Genomic DNA, 23016 nt, shown 5'->3' with positions numbered 1-23016 from the left:
TCCTACAGAATAGCACCAGTCTAGTGCTTCATGGTGCTGACTGCTGTTGAGCGCTCAACGTGACTGTCTATGAACATGTTTTGTCCCTAGTCACCTATCACGCCAATGGAAGATGGACTGATGGGGCTGGAAAATGCCTAAACTTGGCCCATTCACTTATATCTGCATCAAACCCTGGAGAATGCTTCACTGCATATACATGTGTGGGCTCTTTTGATTAAGTTGAATGTGGAAATCTCATGGTTCTACCAATGCAGTGTAACAAGACCATGGGGATAATATTTCCATCAAGATAAAAATATTCTGAAATGCTGATGGTGTGGTGATTAAAACCTTTGTAAAACATGCATATGCACTATCATTTGCTGTAGATTTGATGGTATTTATGTGTAATTCAAGGCCACTCTCCTTTTCTTTCCTCCATTTAATATTGGTGTAAACTGGTTTATACATTGCCATAGTAGGTCAGGTTTTTTTTATCACTATGCCTCTGTTTGTAGTCAAAGCACTGAACCCTTGTTAATAGTGGTTGCTGTACCCTGGTGAAAGGTGTGTCTATATGTCGAAAGGCAATTTCGGACATATAGATTTTTTTTTTTGTAGTTTTTACCGCTAAGGATACAGATATATTTATCTCTTTTTAAATTTGTCATCCCTAAGCATAAGATTTTGAATGTAAAAGCCAGGGTGGCCTTACTGCTGTGAGTTCCAGCATAGCACTTTCCAGTTTTTGCAAAGCCCCAGGCAGCAGTCATCAATCTGACTGAAGATTTCTTAAGTCCATCTTGAAATACAGTGTCCCCACAAAGATGCCTGCCTTGATCTCTCTTATGAATGCCCCTAACTTGGGTTTTGTCTGCCCATGAATGCGTTTCTGCAATATGTTTTCAACAGGTAGCAATCAAATGATAATTTTTGTTCATTGCCTTCAGTGCTCAGGACTGACTAGCAGCTCAGCTTACATGGTGGATAGTGATGAAATAATTTGCATTTACCTCAAAGCAACAGGAAGAGCTTGAAGTTGCCATTGTCTTCTGGGACTTTAATAAAATTTGAAAATGCTTTTCAAATTAATTTTCATACTCTTTCAGCAAGGGATAATCTTTTTGGGAATCTGGAATAGCAAGGCTGTGGTTGATGGATTGCAGAGCAGAAACACCATGAGGGGTATCTTGTCTAAACATGACCTGCATACAATTTGAACAACAGCCCATACTCATTACTGCATCATCTAAATTTAGGCCAATCAGTTTTGATTAAAACTTTTCATCTTTAATTCCCACCACTTCTGAAGCTATTTTCATTCCCTCTGTGATATCATCACCTGTCCCAGATTCCAATTCTGCTATGTCAGCAAAGGGAATTTGAAGGACAAGAATCTAAGAATACTGAGATATTATCATTTTATGAACACTGTATGGGATTCAGTCAGTGAGGTGAAGTTATTGAATATTTTATTATAAGACCTTCCTGTGTGAATGCATTGATCTAGATTACAGGGGGGCAGTGTGAAGAACAAAGAGGAAGTCAAAGAGGAAGCAACCTCTGATCAAATTAATGGGGATTGGGGATCAATTACAAGACAATGGCATACTTCCAGGTTCCGGCTGCAGTTAAACAGCTGTTCCGTTAATGCTGAGAACAAAGAAATCAAAAGAATTCTAAAAACCCTTGTCAGGAGAAGAAGGGTGAGTCAGTTGTCAGGTTCAGTTCCTAGTGAGAACAGACTAGGGACACAGGGCCTGGGGGAATGTCAGAAAGCAACAGAGGTCTTCCCAGGAAATGGTAAGACTCTGGCAAAAACAGGCTGGTGTGTAGATTGGTTTGTATTTTTTAATATCTTGTTTACTCATTAAAAGCTTTTGCTTCTAAATAAATAATATAAATAATACTTTGCTTTAAGGAAGCTGTCTGATCACTGGTTACCAATATTATTTCTCCCAGAGGTAACAGAACTGCAGGGTCTGAACCTAAGTCAGCCCTGCTGAGCTACCCATGGTTAGTACCAGGGGACTGCAGCCCAAGTCCTGATCTGAGAGTGGGGAAATTGTGTGATTCCACCGCAAGATGGAGGTGACAGAAAGAGGCCTGAGACCTGAAAGGTGCACATGAAGAGACCAGGAGGGGTCAGAGGTGGTTACTGCAGGACCTTTGACAAGGAAGTATAAAGCTTTCTCATCCTGCCCAAATCTGACTGACTCTTCTCCACTACAGTCCTGCCATTGGATCCACAGCAGCACAGTAATAAAACTAGCTTTCTATGGACCTTTTTAGATGTTTCCCTAAGAGACTTTGCAGTCACCTCTAGTATCATTTTTCACACTGTGGCTTTTAGTGTAGCATGATCCAAGGCACTGTTTCGGTAACTGACATAAACTAGGCCCATCTCTCTCCCTTCTGGCTGGCAGTTATCTCTATTGCTCTGCTCAGTCCCCCTCTTTCTGAACTAGCCCTTCCAATTGGCAGATTAGTTCTGTTGCTTTGCTCAGACCCTTCTCTTTCCATAACCCCTAAGCTAGCAGCTAGGTAACTTTACTCCATTCCCTCCCAACTCCTCCAGCTGCCCTCCCTTTGACTGGCATCTGAGTCCTACTGTGGCTGATATTACTCAGTACACCCAGTCTCTCCTGTCTGTCTTTTTCCATTGGGCAGGAAACCTGGCATGTCTACTTGCACACACAGTACTTCTGCTTGCCCTAGATTTCTGAACAGTAAGATTTTCCCACACTGATCATTTATTTTGCCTCTTTTCCCCTTGTACTTGAACTGTTTACAAGTTTAGTTTTCTCAAATTTATTTGTTTAAAATTTATTCACCACATGATTAGTACCAGTAATTCTTCAGCTGGAGATTGTCTGCAAGCAGTTCACTGCAAATCCATGACATTCATAATTTGTGTGGTGGTGGTTAGTTTTGATTGATCACATCCATTGCATATTATTTCTGTTCTCTGAAGGGTAGAGCCAAACTTAGAATCGAATTGCCAGTGTGATTATTCTTCTTTATAAATTCATTTTTGGTGAATACTCCCTAGTACTTAAAATGTATGGTTTCTGTGAATATTCCTGCTCGTAAATTCATTTGTAGAAAGCAAACACAAAAAGGATGTGAAGACACAGCCAAGCAAACTTAATTTTTAATTTGAGCAAGTATTTACAGAATTCTCTTTCTAGTAATTCTCCCAGCTTTAGTACAAGAACTCTCAGCCAGATACACAAGGAGAGGAGAGGGTGTCATCCTTGCACCTTCCATTAGCTTTAAAGGGAGTTATTCAACTAGCGTGCTACACATAGGGCTAAAATTTGTTCTAAGATGAACAGACATGGTTCTCACCGAGGGTGCATACATTTGAGGATAAAGTGAGGCCCATGGGAGCAGAGTATATAATACCCATTTTGCATAACTTTTCCTCCAAGCAAAATAACTCTCAATAGCTTCCACTGTGCTCATAGTTGTTTTGCCAGGCCCTGTGCAGTATCAGTGCATTGACTTATGCTTCCCATAATGTGGGCCATTTATATTTCATTTATTCGAATTTGAAGTCAAAAGTCTAGGCTTTTTGCCAAGCCCTAGAAATGTCATCAGAAGCCTTTTGACAATTGGATCCTACTGTATGTTGAGTTCATATACTGATGAAAAGTAGGGCAATGGTAACTTTTTTAAAACCACTCACATCCATTCCTGCTGGAGATGTACTTGATTTATGGCCCTGGACCTTAATAGTGGTCAAAACTCTATTTTAAAATTATTTAAGAAACCCTCCTGTCTCCTTCCCCAAAACCTGCACTGTGTGTAATGGGTTTATAAAACCTGTAAGGTTCATATAATGACTAAATGGTGTGTGTAACATGTTGTCCCCTTCTTTGGGTTACTGTGGTAACATCACACAATTATAGGATGATCAGTGGGTCCATTTATGTCTACAAAATGCTTAGCACATTATGAACATTACCAGAAATAAATAAGAAGTAATTAATTGGAAACAAGCCCCTCCAATAAGAGTGCTTGTTTGAGAAAGGACTATGTAAATATCCCAGGATGTAGGTTAAATATATGGCTCTCCTATACATGCCCCTCACCACACACATGCAGTGGGTGAAAAATTCCAAATTCAAGTCTTCACAGATTGTGGGCTTAAGTCCAGGGCTAACTTTAAATTTTTTACAACAGAAATGATGTAGATAATTGTACATAACAGTAACACATGGTTTTCTAGCAAAGCCACATCTAGAAAGGCCTACATTTAAAGATTGGGCTGACACAGTTTTTCCACTTTGCCAGCCAAATGAATGTGGTTGAAGCGTGCCATACATAACTGCAGCAGCCTGAGGATTAAGAATAAAAACTCTGCTAAACTCCTTTGCAGTGTGAGCATCAGAAAATTGGAAGGCCAGGGTACGTCTGAGATAGTAAGCCCCATCTGATTTCATATGTCCAGGAACATAATCTAATTCAGTGAAGTATTGGACTTAAAGCACCCTTATTTATTGGGAAGGTGTTTGCAATTTAGTGGTATTATCTTTCATTAATTTCTTATTTCTACTTGGTAGAAGCCAGAGAACAAGGATATATCCTATTAAAACTTGCATGGACAGCACACCTCTGTGGAACAGCATACGCCTCCGGTGCTCTTCTGCATATCACCCCATTCCCAAAGCACTTACTCCATAGACTGCAGCCATAGGCGGGTGGGGGTGGGAAATATAGGGGAGTGTAAAAACACACAAATGTGCAGTTTTAAATGCCCTTCTAAGCCGTTAAACCTCAGAATTAAACCTCAGAATGAATTGCATGATATTGAATACATTTTAGACATATAATGTTAAACACATTCTGTAATCAAATTGATCAGTCTGAGGTATAATAGAGTGTACCTTGACATATCTTTAGGGGAGGGGGATGGACTTTGAGAGACAGAACACTGCTGAGTAGCTTTGTTACCCTCTGAGTATGTGCAGTTTGCACTCCCCTTTGCTCACTCTGCCCCAGCTGCTTGGTCATGTTTTTTGTCACAAATGGCATGTGCTGCAGTAAGTATAACTGGCATTACTGAAACTTGGTGGGGCAATGCACGTGACTGGAATGTTAACATTCACGGGCTACAACCTGTTTAAAGTGGATATAGTGGGTAGCAAGGATGGAGATGGCACTCACTGTTCCTGATTTAACTGCACCTCTGGTGTCCTCAAGGGTAACCCCCCCTTTGGTCTCAGGCCTCTAGCTATCATTTGTCTTGGAGCAGAGTCCTGTAACTCACTCCCTCCAGACCTGGATCTTAGGCTGTAGAATCCTGCAATCACAGATAACTGTGATTATCTCAGCAGGTCTGACTTTAGTTCAACACCTATAGTCCCATTCTCTCCGGGACAACAACAAGGTTAACCAGTGATTAGCCAACTTTCATAAAGCAAAGTACTGTTTATTCAGAACAAAAGCATTACAGAGAAAACATATCTTAAAAAACAGCTTGTATGCAGGTGTAGCTTACCAAGCCATCATCCATCTTCCACATGAATATCCTGATAGGAATAAATGTCTAGATAGGCACCTAACTGCTTTTGTGTAAGTCCCAGTTCTTCTTTGAGTGGTGGTCCCAATGGGTACCTTACACATGGGTATGCATGGTGTCATGCACCCGAGTCTGGAAATTCTTAACAAGCGGTGTCCATTGGCCCACACATACACAGTTGTTCTCATGGTGCTCCAGACTGAGAGCATAAGAGTACAGGTCAATGCCTCTCCAGTTCCTTTTTATTATTGCATGGCCCTAGTCAGAATTGTGTGTTCACAGATCTCTCTAGCTTCTTCTTTATAGCCTGTAAATAGATACTGTGAATGAAAAGGAATACTTGTGGCACCTTAGAGACTAACCAATTTATTTGAGCATAAGCTTTTGTGAGCTACAGCTCACTTCATCGGATGCATACTGTGGAAAGTGTAGAAGATCTTTTTATACACACAAAGCATGAAAAAATACCTCCCCCCACCCCACTCTCCTGCTGGTAATAGCTTATCTAAAGTGATCACTCTCCTTACAATGTGTATGATAATCAAGGTGGGCCATTTCCATCACAAATCCAGCAGGAGAATGGGTTTGTGTGGGGGGGGGGGTGAGAAAACCTGGATTTGTGCTGGAAATGGCCCAACTTGATTATCATAAACATTGTAAGGAGAGTGATCACTTTAGATGTTCAAATAAATTGGTTAGTCTCTAAGGTGCCACAAGTACTCCTTTTCTTTTTGCGAATACAGACTAACACGGCTGTTACTCTGAAACCTATATTAGTATAGTTAGAGTTTTTATAGAATAGTTAGTACAGTTTGTTTTTCCCCTTGCTGGGGAGTACCTGTCCATGGTCTGGGACTATGATCAAGAATTGCATCTCTTACCCTTGCTCCTTCTCCATGAGCAATGACCATAAACGCTGCCTCTACTGTTTGGGTGAGATGAATATCTCTGCAATATGCAGCATCTGTCACTCATTTCCCCTGCAAACATACAAAGCTCATGAGCTTCAGTTGGGGAAGCACCTTATGGAGAAGACTGAGACCTCATTCTGATCTAGGCCAGAGAGACTCCCATGCCCTCTGTCATAAATATAAAGGGAAGGGTAAACATCTTTAAAATCCCTCCTGGCCAGAGGAAAAACCCTTTCACCTGTAAAGGGTTAAGAAGCTAGGATAACCTTGCTGGCACCTGACCAAAATGAGCAATGAGGAGACAAGATACTTTCAAAAGCTGGAGGGGGGGGAAGGGAGAAACAAAGGCTCTCTCTGTCTGTGTGATGATTTTGCCGGGGGCAGAATAGGAATGGAGTCTTAGAACTTAGTAAGCAATCTAGCTAGATATGCATTAGATTCTGACTCCTTTAAATGGCTGAGAAAATAAGATGTGCTGAATGGAATGTAGATTCCTGTTTTTGTGTCTTTTTGTAATCTTAAGGTTTTGCCTAGAGGGATTCTCTGTGTTTTGAATCTGATTACCCTGTAAGGTATTTACCATCCTGATCTTACAGAGCTGATTCTTTTACTTTTTGTTTAATTAAAATTCTTCTTTTAAGATCCTGATTGCTTTTTCATTGTTCTTAAAATCCAAGCGTTTGGGTCTGTGTTCACCTGTGCAAATTGGTGAGGATTTTTATCAAGCCTTCCCCAGGAAAGGGGGTGTAGGGCTTGGGGGGACATTTTGGGGGGAAGATGTCTCCAAATGGGCTCTTTCCCTGTTCTTTGTTTAATATGCTTTGTGGTGGCACCATAGGGTTCAAGGACAAGGCAAAGTTTGTACCTTGAGGAAGTTTTTAACCTAAGCTGGTAAGAATAAGCTTAGGGGGTTTTTCATGCAGGTCCCCACATCTGTACCCTAGAGTTCAGAGTGGGGAAGGAACCTTGACAGCCCCGTAGACTGTCCAACTGACAAGCAGCACCTTACCGAGTACAAGGTTGGGAGTAAAGCCTAGCACTGCTAAGCCCAAAGACTCATCCACAGAGTTAGGGGCACTCTCAGGGTTACAAGGACAGATCCCCATCAGGTCTGTTCCTACAAGAAGAGATCCCTCCACATACAGGGCAGGTGGACCTTTTGGTGTAGGTCCCAAGAGCTCAGGACTGCACAAGACCCCTCCATACAGAAGGATAAAGCGCAAAAGAATGAGGATCTGTCGGTTCCATTGCAGGCTCCAACTCCTAAATATCAAAATTGGCATCCACTGGCTCCATCTAAGAATGTTGGACCGTATTCTTTGGTAGTAGCAGCCAATCCATTGAAGGACCAGCTGCTCACAATGTCTTGGGATACATCAGAAAGGTCAGTCCCAACCACCAGAATGCCCTGACCACCAGGACCTATTTGACACTTACATCTCTCTGAATTATATCTTTATCCCTTACTCTCAGTCCCCTCTCCTCTCTGGCCCAGTCCTTCTGAGGGACATTGCTGAGGACGAAACTACTTCAGTAACACAGGAAACTTCTCTGCCTCGACCCCACCAGTGGAGCGAGAGCATGTTTCCAACTTGGACGAGTCTGATGCTCTGGCTGGTCCTTTATCTCCTCACAGAGAGATGAGTTCTGACAGGGACTGGGAGATCCAAACCAGATATGACTTTCCAGGGACTGCCGGTACCCAGTGCCATGGGGTCCACCTCAACCAGTCAACCCCGATAATAGGCCTACTGGGGTCTGTGGGACGCATATGGCAGATATCCTGGGTCCGTCCACAAATCCTACGAGACTTCTCCCACTTCCATCTGCTGGTTCCATCTGAGTATGAGGAGGAGGAAACTGATACAGATCCACAGGTGCCGACAGTACTGACTGGGATCTGTCTCATCCTTGTCTCCAGGCAAAGCAATCACTCCATCCAGCACCCAACTCACTGGTGGTGCAGGCAGCTACAGACACAGCAAGGTCACAACATCCTAAGACCATCTCAGCTGACAAGAACTCAGAGACTGGACCTTTTGGGAAGAAAGGTATTCTCCTCTTTGAGCCTGCAGTTCCATATTGCTGATTATCAGGCCTTATTAGTAATATATGTTTTCATTACACAAGATTACCTGTAAATATGGTTTTGTAGGTTTGGATATTTTTTTAAAAATGGGATAGAAAATGTAAGTCTGAAGTCGTTTATAGCACTGGTATAGCAGTACTGGAGAAAGACAACTATTCTCTGCAGTAAAATAAATGGGGATTAGATTATAGCAGTAGAGAAAAAGCTACTGAAGAAAATTAATTTGAATTTATAGTAGTTTTCTTTTCCACAGATCATTTTGCACATCTGGCTGGAACCTATGGGGGCCAGCCTGGGCCCCAGCTGTGCCCTCTGAATGTTCCTCTATGCCCCCCTAGAGAGGCGCACCCCATAGTTTGGGGACCTCTGCTGTAGGCTGTGCTGGGCCCAGGCACCTGAACTGAGAACAAAAAGCTTATTTCTCCTGTACTCTCAATGACCACCTGCTGGGCCCTGGCAGTGTGGGGGTGGAGTCTGCCTGATTCCAGTACAGACGGGACAACAGCCAAACCTATGGGAGGGGTGGGTTGATTCAGTGGAAACAAGGAGTCTGCGAGGGGAGGGGAGGGAAAGAAAATAGAAACTGGGAGTTCAATCTGGCAGGGGAAGTGCGGGAGAGGTAAACTTAGACTGGGAGTTGGAGTGGGGGTACTGGGTTTGGCTGGGCAAGGAGATGAACTGAGATGTGAAGTCTGAGGAGGGGGGGATTAGAGCCAGTGCGCTCTGTGAAGTCTTACCAGTGGTTAGGGAAGGGTTAACAGAATAATCCAATAGTCTCATAATACAGTTTTCATAAAGGATATGAAGATTTACCTACCTTTAGTATTTGTTAGTGTATCAATGGGTAGGTGATGCTTTCTGGTGTTATACAGACAATATTGAGACTTTTGAGAGTTACGGCTCCAGTGATTCTTCTTGCACTTGTATCTCTTACATTAAGCTGACTAACTCCCACGAAAAATTCCAGTCCACACGCCAAAGGCTATTCTCAGGTATGCCTGTCAATGGAGTTGACAGGGCTAACAGAGCAGATTTGGTGTATTTTGAAATAAACAATGTTTTTTGTTTTTTTACAATTCTAGCTTAAAGGTAACTGCATTTTAGTTATTTATCACTGTGTACCACAGCTATTTTAGTGCCTGCTACTTATGAGAGAGGAGTAACAGATGTTTTTAATGTTTGCTTATCTCTAATCCAAATTACATTTACAGTCTTGTCTGGAACTCTGAGGAAACAAGATAATGTGTATTTTAGTCTTACAGTCTCTTCACTTAGCCCAAACATAACTCACTCCAGAGACGCTCGATAAATTGCAGTAATGAGCCTCAAAAAGGACACACAGAGAGAGAAGGAACACATATGGCAAGTGCCGCAGAGTGTAGCGGATGGCAAGGGGAGAAGCCTGGCCCTCCTTGTGCCGTGGTGTTGGTGCTGCTGCTGGTTGTAATAGTTGCTGTTTGTATTACATTTGCATCTGAAGGACACTGTGAGGATCTGGCCCCTTTGTTACAGGGGCTGCACAGACATATAGTACAACAGCTGAGAGATGTACTAAGTGTTTGCAATCTGGATTAAGACAATATGCAATGGGTGTTTTTAGCATACAATGGAAGAGTTGAGGGAGGGAAAATGGGAACAGCAATGGGACCACAGGCTTACAGAGACCAATTAAGCACCTCAGCTTCCCTATCAGTACAATGGGGATAATAATACTTTCCCACTTATCCCCTAAGGCCATTGTGAGAATAAATTAGTTATATGTTCAAAGCATTGTTTGAGCATTAAAGTGCTGTAAAAATGAGAAATACCAATAATACCCTTACTTTTACATTTAGTCATCCATTTGCCTGTGCTAAATCTCAAATATTAAAATCTGTTGTGTGAGAGGATTACGAAGGGATCTTTTATTGATCATACTCTCCCTTTCCCACAAAAAAAAATTGTTATGGGTTTTGTCTACTTGATTGTTTTTGAGATATCTTGTTTGTTTGTTGTATTTGGTCCTGGGAGAATGCAGGGGGGCTGCATCTGGGAGTCTGGCACTTTTTTTTTAGTTTAAAAAAATTAACCATATAGACCACAGGCTGTATATCTGTGGTCCATATGCTAGAAATAGTAGTCTTGTCATCAAAGGCCTCATTAACTGTTTTTTCGCCCTATGCCAGCACACAAAACTGTTATTGCTCACATCAATAACCACATATAGTCCCCACGAGCTGCTATTGAACAATAGGCCTGTATTGTTTCCTTTATATTTGTAAATAAACATCAGGACCAAGACTCTTTGATGCAATAGCTTGCACCAGTGAAACAAAGCTTCCCTAAAGCTATTTTAACTCACCAGTGGAGTATTCCCCTTACTCAAAGGAATGCCCAGGAGGCCTATCTTATCCTATCCAGGTTCGTGTACTGTCTTCATCACTATAGAATCTGAGTGCCTTCCAGTAGTGAATTAAGTGATGTGACCAACATCTGTCATATGTGATTTGTTCTTTCTCTCATCCTCTCCCCAGGGGAGAAGTATATGTTTAGTGTAGTGTTTTGGTGTGGTTGTGGCTCCTTTGTCTCTAAATTGGACTGTGGGGCTGGCCCAGGAACCCAAGGGTCTACAAGGTTTAATGGTGATTTAAAGCCCCATTTACACCCCTCATCCATTTTCCTGAGCTGTGCTGAGCATGGTCCTAAGACGCTGGAACAAAAGCTACATGAAAGTAAGGAAATAAATGAAATATAAGAGCAGTATGAACAAAAAGAATAATTTGTGTTGCATTAATAAACTTCTCCTGGTATCTGAATGAGTCTTTTGTTCATAAAATAAGAAAAACAAACCAAATAGTTGTTAATGTATTTATTTTATTACTTATTAATTACTTTGGAGTAGGAGCTGGACTTTGCTTTTAGGGGGGGTAGAATGTATTTCAACGTTAAATAAGTAAAATAGCATCACAAATCATTTGATTAAAAACTATAAAAAAAATTCCATTGCAATGGAATTGGACCCAAAAAGCAAGGTTATGATGAGACTCCAAATACTGAATTTTAACAGCAAGAACTAAATTTAATTTCCATCAAGCGCATGTGTCTTGGGGGAAAAAGTATTGGGAATACAGTCATTTCAGTTGCCACTTCTGAGACATAATAATTGTGGGGTGAATCTTGTAAAAATGAGCAAGCCCCAAGAAAATCCATTAAAACACAAGGAATTTGAGGCAGGAATCTTTAGGCTCACTATGCTAGTAGGGTAAGTCAGTGGTATATTTGTTAACTCCTGTCTCTGCTCCACCAACAATACCAGTCTGGTTCCCATTTTTGCAAAAATTTCCAGAAAGCACCTTCACACTTGTTCCCATGCTGCAGCTCCTGCATGAGAGGAGCTCTCCATAAATAACTGAAAAGGCACCTCATTATTCTTTGTTAAATCCCTCCTTAAAACATTCCTCTGTTGTGATTTCAATAAAAAAGCTCAACAGCTGGTATACTAGGACTACTGCTTATCACACTGATCGTTATCTCATTGTTTCCTTGTGTTCTTATTTGTCTGTTGTATCCACCTGTTGTCTTTCTTCTGTCTAGATTTTAGCTATTAAGCAATTTGGGATGGGGAACTGTCTGTTTAATAAATGCTTGTAAGAGTTGTAAGCCAAGAAATATGAGATCAAACCAACACACTATCATTATTTCAATATGACTCCTCTATTCTTAGCAATCCAGTGATATATTTGTTTAATGCATGACCAAGGAGTGTCGACATTAAACTAATAGGTGCTGATAGTAAGCTACTGCTTAAGAACACAGGGAGTACTAAGTTATATTTTGTACTAAGGCACTATACATATTAACAAGAAAACATTCTATGAATACATTTAGAAGCAAGAGGAAGGCCAAGGACAGGGTAGGTCCGTGGGTGGGATGGAACAACAACAGAAATTGTGGAAATGACAGAAATGCTAAATGACTTTTTTTGTTTCAGTTTTCACCAAAAAGTTTAGTAGCAATTGGACATGTAACTTAATGAATGCCAGCGAACATGAGGTAGGATCAGAGGCTAAACTAGGGAAAGAACTGGTTAACAATTACTTGGACAAGTTAGATGTCTTCAAGTCACCAGGGCCTGATTAAATACATTCTAGAATACTCAAGGAGCTGACTGAGGAGATATCTGAGCCATTAGCAATTATCTTTGAAAAGTCATGGAAAACAGGAGACATTCCAGAAGACTGGAAAAGGGCAAATATAGTGCCAAACCTAAAAAGGGGAATAAGGACAAGTTGGGGAATTACAGACCAGTCAGCTTCACTTCAGTACCTGGAAAGATAACAGAGAAAATAATGAAGCAATCAGTTTGCAGACACCTAGAAGATAAGAAAAAGAGTACTTGTGGCACCTTAGAGACTAACCAATTTATTTGAGCATAAACTTTCGTGAGCTACAGCTCACTTCATCGGATGCATACTGTGGAAACTGCAGAAGACATTATATACACAGAGACCATGAAACAATACCTCCTCCCACCCCACTCTCCTGCAGGCAATAGCTTATCTAAAGTGATCACTCTCCTTACAATGTGTATGATAATCAAGGTGGGCCATTTCCAGCATAAATCCAAGTTTAACCAGAACGTCTGGAGGGGGGGAGGGGTAGGAAAAAACAAGGGGAAATAGGCTACCTTGCATAATGACTTAGCCACTCCAGTCTCTATTTAAGTCTAAATTAATAGTATCCAATTTGCAAATGAATTCCAATTCAGCAGTTTCTCGCTGGAGTCTGGATTTGAAGTTTTTTTGTTGTAAGATAGCGACCTTCATGTCTGTGATTGCGTGACCAGAGAGATTGAAGTGTTCTCCGACTGGTTTATGAATGTTATAATTCTTGACATCTGATTTGTGTCCATTTATTCTTTTATGTAGAGACTGTCCAGTTTGACCAATATACATGGCAGAGGGGCATTGCTGGCACATGATGGCATATATCACATTGGTGGATGTGCAGTTGAACGAGCCTCTGATAGTGTGGCTGATGTTATTAGGCCCTGTGATGGTGTCCCCTGAATAGATATGTGGGCACAGTTGGCAACGGGCTCTGTTGCAAGGATAGGTTCCTGGGTTAGTGGTTCTGTTGTGTGGTATGTGGTTGTTGGTGAGTATTTGCTTCAGGTTGGGGGGCTGTCTGTAGGCAAGGACTGGCCTGTCTCCCAAGATTTGTGAGAGTGTTGGGTCATCCTTCAGGATAGGTGGTAGATCCTTAATAATGCGTTGGAGGGGTTTTAGTTGGGGGCTGAAGGTGATGGCTAGTGGCGTTCTGTTATTTTCTTTGTTAGGCCTGTCCTGTAGTAGGTGACTTCTGGGAACTCTTCTGGCTCTATCAATCTGTTTCTTCACTTCCGCAGGTGGGTATTGTAGTTGTAAGAATGCTTGATAGAGATCTTGTAGGTGTTTGTCTCTGTCTGAGGGGTTGGAGCAAATGCTGTTGTTTCGCAGAGCTTGGCTGTAGACGATGGATCGTGTGGTGTGGTCAGGGTGAAGGCTGGAGGCATGTAAGTAGGAATAGCGATCAGTAGGTTTCCGATATAGAGTGGTGTTTATGTGACCATTGTTTATTAGCACTGTAGTGCCCAGGAAGTGGATCTCTTGTGTGGACTGGACCAGGCTGAGGTTGATGGTGGGATGGAAATTGTTGAAATCATGGTGGAATTCCTCAAGGGCTTCTTTTCCATGGGTCCAGATGATGAAGATGTCATCAATATAGCGCAAGTATGCAAGGTAGCCTATTTCCCCTTGTTTTTTCCTACCCCCCCCCCCCCCCACAGACGTTCTGGTTAAACTTGGATTTATGCTGGAAATGGCCCACCTTGATTATCATACACATTGTAAGGAGAGTGGTCAGTTTGGATGAGCTATTGCCAGCAGGAGAGTGAGTTTGTGTGTGTGTGTTTTGGAGGGTGAGGGCGTGAGAAAACCTGGATTTATGCTGGAAATGGCCCACCTTGATTATCATGCACATTGTAGGGAGAGTGGTCACTTTGGATGAGCTATTACCAGCAGGAGAGTGAGTTTGTGTGTGTGTGTTTTGGAGGGTGAGGGGGTGAGAAAACCTGGATTTATGCTGGAAATGGCCCAACTTGATTTTCATACACATTGTAAGGAGAGTGGTCACTTTGGATAAGCTATTACCAGCAGGAGAGTGAGTTTGTGTGTGCGGGGGCGGAGGGTGAAAAAACCTGGATTTGTGCTGGAAATGGCCCACCTTGATTATCATACACAGTGTAAGGAGAGTGATCACTTTAGATAAGCTATTACCAGCAGGAGAGTGGGGTGGGAGGAGGTATTGTTTCATGGTCTCTGTGTATATAATGTCTTCTGCAGTTTCCACAGTATGCATCCGATGAAGTGAGCTGTAGCTCACGAAAGTTTATGCTCAAATAAATTGGTTAGTCTCTAAGGTGCCACAAGTACTCCTTTTCTTTTTGCAAATACAGACTAACACAGCTGTTACTCTGAAACCTAGAAGATAAGGTGATAAGTAACAATCAGCATGGGTTTGTCAACAAAATGATTAAAGGTCTAGAAAACATGACCTATGAGGGAAGATTGAAAAAACTGGGTTTGTTTAGTCTAGAAAAGAGAAGACTGAGAGGGGACATGATAACAGTTTTCAAGTACATAAAAGGTTATTACAAGGAGGAGTGAGAAGATGTGTTCTCCTTAACCTCTGAGGATAGGCCAAGTAGCAATGGGCTTAAATTGCACCAGGGCCATTTAGGTTGGACATTAGGAAAAACTTCCTAACTGTCAGGTTGGTTAAGCACTGCAATGAATTGCCTAGGGAGGTTGTGGAATCTCTGTCATTGGAGATTTTTAAGAGCAGGTTAGACAAATACCTGTCAGGAATGGTCTAGATAATACTTAGTCCTGATTTGAGTCCAGGGGACTGGACTAGAATACTTCTCGAGGTTCCTTCCAGTCCTGTGATTCTACAAGTCTAATGTGGCTTCTCTCTGACTCCTCCCAGATCCCCATAGAGCATACCTCTATTTCTGGTGTTTATGAATTTCTATCGAGATCTGCTATGGCATAATACCAAGTAGAAAATTATAGCTAGCAGCTGGGCTTTTGAGAATGGATTTGTGCAAAAGTACTATCCTTCTGGTCATTCTGTGTGCATAAGCTGTGGGAGCATATTGTCCTATCCCAGTAAAGAAGGCAATCTCCAGAAACCTCTCCCTAGCCAGTGTCTGATATCAGGACTGGCATCAAGGCACTCCTAATTCTGGTCCTCACAACTACTGCCTGATGACTTTGGGCTAGTCACTTAACCACTCTGCTTTCATTTTCCAGCCTATGAAATACGAATTATAATTAGGCATTGTCCTGACCTACCTCCCAGAAATGAACACCCATTCTTTGTCCCCTGAATTTGAAGGTAGGAACTTTCAGCCTGTGCCTACCTTGTAATATAATGGATTGAACGAAAACCCTAAATCTAAAAGCTACCAAACTTTAGGGAAATTTGGCTCTGGATCTGAACTTTGTGAGGGCCCTTCTCTATGGAATACTATGTACTTTCCAAGAGTGCTTTGGGTAAAGCTGGGCAAATGAAGAATTTTTCCATTTGCTGGCAATTTCAAAAAGATTGAAAAATTGTTTCACGTGGACCAAAAAAAATAATTTTTTCAAAAATTTTGTTGATTCAAAAATTTATATTCAAAAGATTTTTAAGAAAACATTTCATTTTGGTTTTGAGCATTTTTAAACATTGCTGAGCTTTTAAACATAAAATTAAAGAATTTCAAAACAAAATTTTTGAACTGAAAAATGGTTTTCTTTATAAAATGTTAAAACAAAACATTCTGGGTTTTGTGGGGGGATTTTTAAGAGTTTTTCCCAGAACAAACTATTTGGCAAAATCTACATGAAATCATGAAGTGATTTGATGACTCCAAAACTACAGTTTTCACCAAAAAAAATTTGGGTCAAAAAATTTCACCCAGCTCTAGCTGTGATGATTCCTCTGTTAGCTTGAAAAGCTCTTTGAAAGCAAATAGCGCTATATAAGATTTAAATGTTGTTGTTATTGAAGCTTAATTGCATATTTTATATCAGAAAGGCCCTGTTTAATACTTGGGTGACAGAAAATGCTAAAAATAATAAGAAGAAAGGTAAAACGTATCAGGAATTAGGGCCTACAGCAGAGCCAGTCTCTGAGCAACCTAACAAGCTCAGGTGGCCTGTAGTAGGCGGTGTGATTGATTGGAAGAGTCAGAATACCAGTTCATAAGCCCAGCAGTTCAATGGCTACTCAAAGTATTTACCCACAGCTGGGGTGGCTCCTGCTCCAGCCATTCTCCTGCCTGGTCCCAGCCTTGCTCTTGCCTTGGTCCAGGTAACCCTAACTTTGACCCTTGGCTGCTGTTCCTGACTTGTGACTTTGGCTCTGAGCCTGGGCTCTAGCATCTGGCTTCTGACTCTGGTTCTGACCCTGGGTCTTGATTCCCAGCTACTGACTCTGGCTTTGACCTCTAGGTACAACTGCCCATGTCCCAGTCACTGACAAAAGGACACTGATTAGGATTTTCAAAGTACCCTAAGGGAGTAAGTACCCAATGCCTGTTGACTCAGTTCCACTATTTGATCACTTTCACCACTGTCCCCACTTCACCTGTCAGTTTCAGCTGTTGTTTGTCTGGATCTTGCACACTGCAAAAGAAGAGACAAAAACATTTTCAAAATAGGAAAATGTGTCTCTAAGACCACAAAAATTGATGGGGTGCTCAAGGGCAAGCGTAGCTGAAACTTTTTTCTTTTCTCCTTAATTTACTAGATTCAGAGTTGATGGTGTTCCTTTAAATGTAAATGTTACTTATTGGCTTGTTGGAAGGTGGATAGATTTATCTAGAAGAGTAAGTGCTTTTATACCAGAGATCACTGACTGAACCATACAACTGAAAGGAAATATTCTGAAATTTTTAAAATTAAATGACTACTTCAATTACACAATATTCTTTCAGTTATATGCTTTTCAGCCCTGTGCATTAGGTAGCAATATTTCTTTCCCTCCCCCATTAAATATAATAGCCAAGAACCCATTAAATATAATAGCCAAGAAAGCAAATGGAATCCAATAGCTTCCTCCCTTTCTGGCATATTTTATTTGTGTGTTAGAGAGGTCTTGCCTGCTTCACTGAACATTTTAAATTAATGTATGCAGTGTCGTTGTGGCTGTATTGGTCCAAGGATATTAGAGAGAAAAGGTAGTTGAAGTTGGTCCAATAAAAGATATTTCCTCACCCACTTTGTCTCTTTAAATTAGCATAGGCAGATGCTGGACTTTTTATAGTTTAAGAGGATTGTGTGTGAGCAGCAAGAAGTAAGCTTCAGTGCTTTGTTAAATAAAGTTATAGTAATCAATTTATTTTGCTATGTTAGCACTGGCTCCAGAGTCTCTTGTAAATGTACTTCACAATGGTAGCATGCATAATTCTGAGTGCTTCATCCCCAGGCTCTGTACATTATTAACAGGGCAATATCTGTGGTCAGTAGTCAGTTTATATTTTAAATAAGCAATGTTTACATGTAGCTAGGGCATAAAGATAAAGCGTTTTATAGTCAAGCACACAGCTGGATGAAAACTCAAATTCAGGAATAGTTCTTTCAATAACTGTGTAAACATATGTAACAGAAAAACAGCAACCATATGAGCATTAGACCAGAGGTCCCCAAACTGTGGGGTGCTCCCCCTTAGGGGGCGTGGATGACCATTTGGAGGGTGTTGCTGGGGCCCGGGCCAGCCCCCGCAGGGGGCAGGGAAGGAGTGCCACCCAGCTCCGCCCCTGACCCTGGCCCCAGCTGCCACCCAGGAATACAACATGTGTGTCAGATACTAGTACATAGCCAATATTCATAACTTTAGATGCCAAGATGATACATGGATTTAACCAGGATAATCATATTTGATAGACTGTAACTTTTCCATTGACACTTACGTGATACACTTTGTACAAGCTTTGTTACAATTGTAAAACAGTACTCATACCAATGACCTAAATGGTCATATTCAATCATACAGCATCACAGTCCCTTAGAATATGTGCTAACTACTTATGCTAAACTGTTTGACCTTGTATTTAGCTGTGAAAGGCTGAGTTGTATTTAATATTCATTCATCCAGATTTATTTCAATTCTTAATTAATATGCATCTGACATACGAACGCAATAAATTCTGACTTTATATAATGCATGGAAAAAAATTGTATTATAGTAAATATTTATTCCAAAACAATGAGGCTAGTTGGTTGCTTCCTATACATTTGCATGGAAGAAGAAGTGTTGCCTAGCATTTGCCACTTAGGAGTGGGGAGACGTGGGTTCTATTCCCAACTCTGCTTCTGTCCCATTGTGAGAGCCTGGTTAAGTTACTTGACAATCCTGTGCCTTTGTGTAAAATTGGGATAACAGTACCTACCTTATGAGATCTTCAAATAAGAAGTACTATATAAGTACAACATATTATTTCATGTACAGGACTGTATGGATAGTCTCTGCATTTAGCTGAACTCCAGATATCAGTAAAGAACAGGTAAAATTTAGAGGAGGTTTGTTTAAAACTGCATTGAGATTTTGGCCCACCTCAGTCTCCTGCCAGTTCATCTATCAAGACTAAGCCAAAAAAACAAATACCTGTTGCTCTTTTTTGTTTGTTTGTTTCTTCTTTCTGTTATACGTTCACAGATAGAAAGAGATGGACATTTTTATCTGCAAATAAACTCAATGATTAAGGGCCACAGTGCAACTCTATTGCATTGTCCCATTAGAATCTCCCTGAACCAATTTCAGGGCTGCATCAAAGTGCAAAGCTCAGATATATTTAAAAACAACATTTTTTAACAACAATGTTAAGTTCTTTGTGAGCAAGGAAAACTTTTAGGTCAAAATGAAAGTATGCTTGGTTTTCTGTTTTTCGTTAGCATTAAAGTCAGATTCAAGACTCACTGAATTTGTCAGACCACTCTGTTTATTAGCAAAGTGCTTTGCCAATGCACCCGGATATATGTGAGCCCCCTGCAAAAGCTCAAGCTAACTTATTTATACAGATAAGCCAAAGCCAATTTAACATAGGAGACAAAAGGAAGCAGAAACTGACAAATATACATACATATCTTATTTGCATACTAACGTTTACCAGTCTCCTAGCTCAGTAGGAGCTCTAAGTTAATTAGTTTGAGGACCCATTGTCTCACACTCTTTAATGTTTCGCTTCCTGACAACTATATTTCAACAAACCTTTCAAGCAGCATTTCTTTAATGAATTATAATTTCAATATAATTCATTCTACTTTCACATAAGCCACTTATTTTCTGTAATCTCAAATACTGTACTGTTTGCAGGGCGAAATTGGCATTTTGCTCCCACATAAGCAAATCCATAATCATCAACATGAATCACTGGATGTACGCTGGGAGAATTTTCCTATACGAAGCTGAGAGTTGCACGGTGAAAATTGAGCATGGTGGGAAAGAGAGCAGAATCTCAAACTCCCAGTGTTTTCTGCTTAGTAATGGCTTTATTCTGCTAACTCTGTGCCTGAAGAACCTCAGCTGAGTCCCATTTTGGGGGAGTAGCTTCAGATTCATTCCCTTAGCAAGTAGCCTGGCATTCTGTGCCCCCAGATTGAGCCACAGCATCTTCAGTCTCCAGATGCTAGAGACTGAGAACACTGAATAAACAATGGGCCAAATCAATCCCTGGTGTAACTTCATTCACTTCAAAAGTATTAAAACTGAATAAATATGGCATAAATATAGGAGGAAGTATAGGATATATAGTATATATAAGTATAGGAGGAAGGTCAGTCAGCAGTTCTCCAGCACCCCCTGATGTTTAGCTACATATTAGTGCTACTCAGGAAAAAAAAAATTCCCTAGCAATAGGGATTGTGCAGCACTTGTCTCAAAGCCTGAGCCATGCAGGTGAAAGTGGTGGTGTTGGAAAGAGGAGGTGTGTGTAGTAGCACCAGGAATATACGGGAAAGAGGCAATGCTGAACAAAAGTATAGATCAAAGCCCAGGGGAAAACCTATTGACAAAATGTCTGGCTCCCTTTCATCATCAACAATGGAAAGTTGCACTGAGCTCATCTATCTCTAACCTGGTCAGCTTTATATAAGTAATGTTTCCACTAGCATGAAATGTTCTTGAACAATTTCTTCTATGTTTTAGACACGGGTAGGTTTTGTTTTAGCAGAATTCCTTTTTGTGCCAACTTTTTTGTGTGTATGTAATCACAGTTTTGTTGGGGGACACATGCATAGCCTGCTGTGGAAAAGATTAAAATAGTATGCCATTTCCCCACAGTCCTCATAGCCAAGTGAATCAGCTGATATCCATTTTAAATTTATTAGTGTTTGAAATAAATTCTCAGAAGCAAAGAAGGCATCTTGAAATTAGCTACAAAATCCAAATTTGTGATTTGGGCTCATGTTAGCAAAACAAGCCAAAATAATGCATACTTTTTTTTTTTTTAAGTCCATGATACTTGAAATCCACATCATGATAGCAAGATACAAATCTTTCACTACCAAGACAACCAAGGGAACATAGCAGCAAGTGAAGTACCTCATTACTGGCCACGCTCCTGAGAGTATAGCAATCAGCAGGATTGTTTGCGTTCTGTGCTAAGATCACTGTAGTACTACTTGCCCACTGAGACAAGCTGCCTTATTTACAACACAATACATATCTACTGGCAGATACATCAACACCATGTAAAAATACAGCAGAGCAAAGTGCCCACCAAAAAACAATATTGGGGTAATGGTCTCACAAATCATATCTGTTTTTAAGTGTTTTGTAATTACTGTAGATCTGTTTCAGCATCACTAATGACAGTTGTGTGGAAATTAATAGAATTTGCTGTTGATCTGAATTGTGCAAACTACAATTTGAACTGGAAAAGGAGTCCAAATCGGCCTTGCTTCAAGTTCAAAGTGCCATGCCATAACCAATAGTAGTTTGATAGAGTTTTGCTTTTAAGAACTATCAATATAAAAATGCAAACTTTATCTGCAGACTTTATCAAGCTGCTGTGTTTGTGGTATATTTTGAGTTCGAGTCAATCTGTAATGGGAATCACAATGGTTAATTAAAAATACAAGGGGGTGTTGTGAAGCTAAAGCCCTTTGTGATCTTTAGATGAAAGGTGCTACACGCATATATATTATTAGTGTTATTTGTATTATCCCAAAATGAAATGAATGTCTTTCCAAAATTCAGTAAAGCTGGGGGCTCTACTCAGGCAGTCCTCTCCAGTCACCTTTGCCTGTTGGCATGTTTAAATTTCACTGGAAAATGTACCACAAATTCATTGATGTCCCGGGAATGTATCCGTTTTCATTGCCTGATCAATGCATACATGCAGAAGATGAGCAATACATGGAATGTGCAGCAGATGTGGATACATTTCTTTCAAGTCCTTTATTAAACATTGCATGTATATCAAGGAGAGTCTGTTAATTGGCTCATAGTTTCCCCACATTTGGCTGTACTCTCACAACACATCTTGAACCTAAATTAAAGTGACCCCTATGTTGCATGGAACAACAGATGATTTCAATAGCATAGTATTTATTTATGTGTTTTTGTCACTGTAGAACACTGCAAGAACTTTCATTGCTGGCGGTCTGGAAAGCTCTGGGGTTTCCATCAGTTACTAAAGAGAATTTTTCACTACTCTAAAGATCCTTAATTGCAGCTTGGTGAGCAAAAACTTCAGGCAGGTATTTTGCTTCCAACTGACAGTGTTCTGGGCCAGCGTGTGCTGCCGCTGCAGACTTACGAAGCAGAGCTAATAAAAAGCTCCAACTATAGAAACCATTCACTGGACTCTCCTCAAAGCATTTATCATATTGTATAGAAAATCCACAGCTGCTTCTTTCTTTTGTATCGTTCTTTCCAAACAGACTCCTATTGAAGCTTTGGTTACCTATGCTTGACTCTTAATTTCAAATGAGACATCCTGTTCAAATGTTAAGCAACATGATTTGCCTTTCTGGAGTCTTATGTTTTTATAAACTTTGTGGTGCAAACTATCCTCCTCTCCCTTTCCAGACTTTTTCTCTGTTTTGAATTTGAGGTCAGGGTACTCACTCCAATATTCCTCTAAGGCTTCTTTTACAACCCATTACCATCATAAACTGACCTCTCATACCTGTGTGACAGACACCTGTCAGGGATGATTTCGTTTTACTTGGTACTGCCACAGGTCAGGGGGCTGAACTCAATGACTTCTCGAGGTCCCTTCCAGCCCTACACTTCTATGATTCTATATCTTAGTCTTCAAAAGACAAAACCTTCTGTAGAGGCTCAGGGCCTGACGTATTTTACTTCAGCCTACTTTCTAGCCCCTCCTGCTACTTGTCCTCTGGTCAACTAAAGCTCTAATCCAAAACCCATCAAAATCAATGGGAATCATTTATTTGATTTAATGAACTTTGGATCCGTGACTAGTACCACTG

General features: G+C 40.8%; 1 protein-coding gene across 10 annotated transcripts in view; it reads left to right on the top strand.

The window, feature by feature from the left end:
• The window catches only part of PRLR (prolactin receptor), a 322433-nt gene that overhangs the window by 215128 nt on the left and 84289 nt on the right, over positions 1-23016 (top strand). The window contains exons 2-3 of one of the 10 annotated variants that reach the window (XM_048850345.2): positions 7674-7804; positions 8342-8471. The exons of 7 other annotated variants lie outside the window; for them this stretch is intronic. The gene's annotated coding sequence lies outside the window, so the exon portion shown is untranslated. Of the gene's footprint in view, positions 1-7673; positions 7805-8341; positions 8472-23016 lie in introns of those variants that run through there. 2 more of the 10 variants (XM_075128428.1, XM_075128422.1) reach the window with 2 other exon arrangements.

This window comes from Caretta caretta, chromosome 5 (assembly GCF_965140235.1).
Source record: "Caretta caretta isolate rCarCar2 chromosome 5, rCarCar1.hap1, whole genome shotgun sequence".
Taxonomy (NCBI): Eukaryota; Metazoa; Chordata; order Testudines; family Cheloniidae; genus Caretta; species Caretta caretta.
Note: the sequence above shows the minus strand (reverse complement) of the source record. Positions and strands in the feature narration are given on the sequence as shown.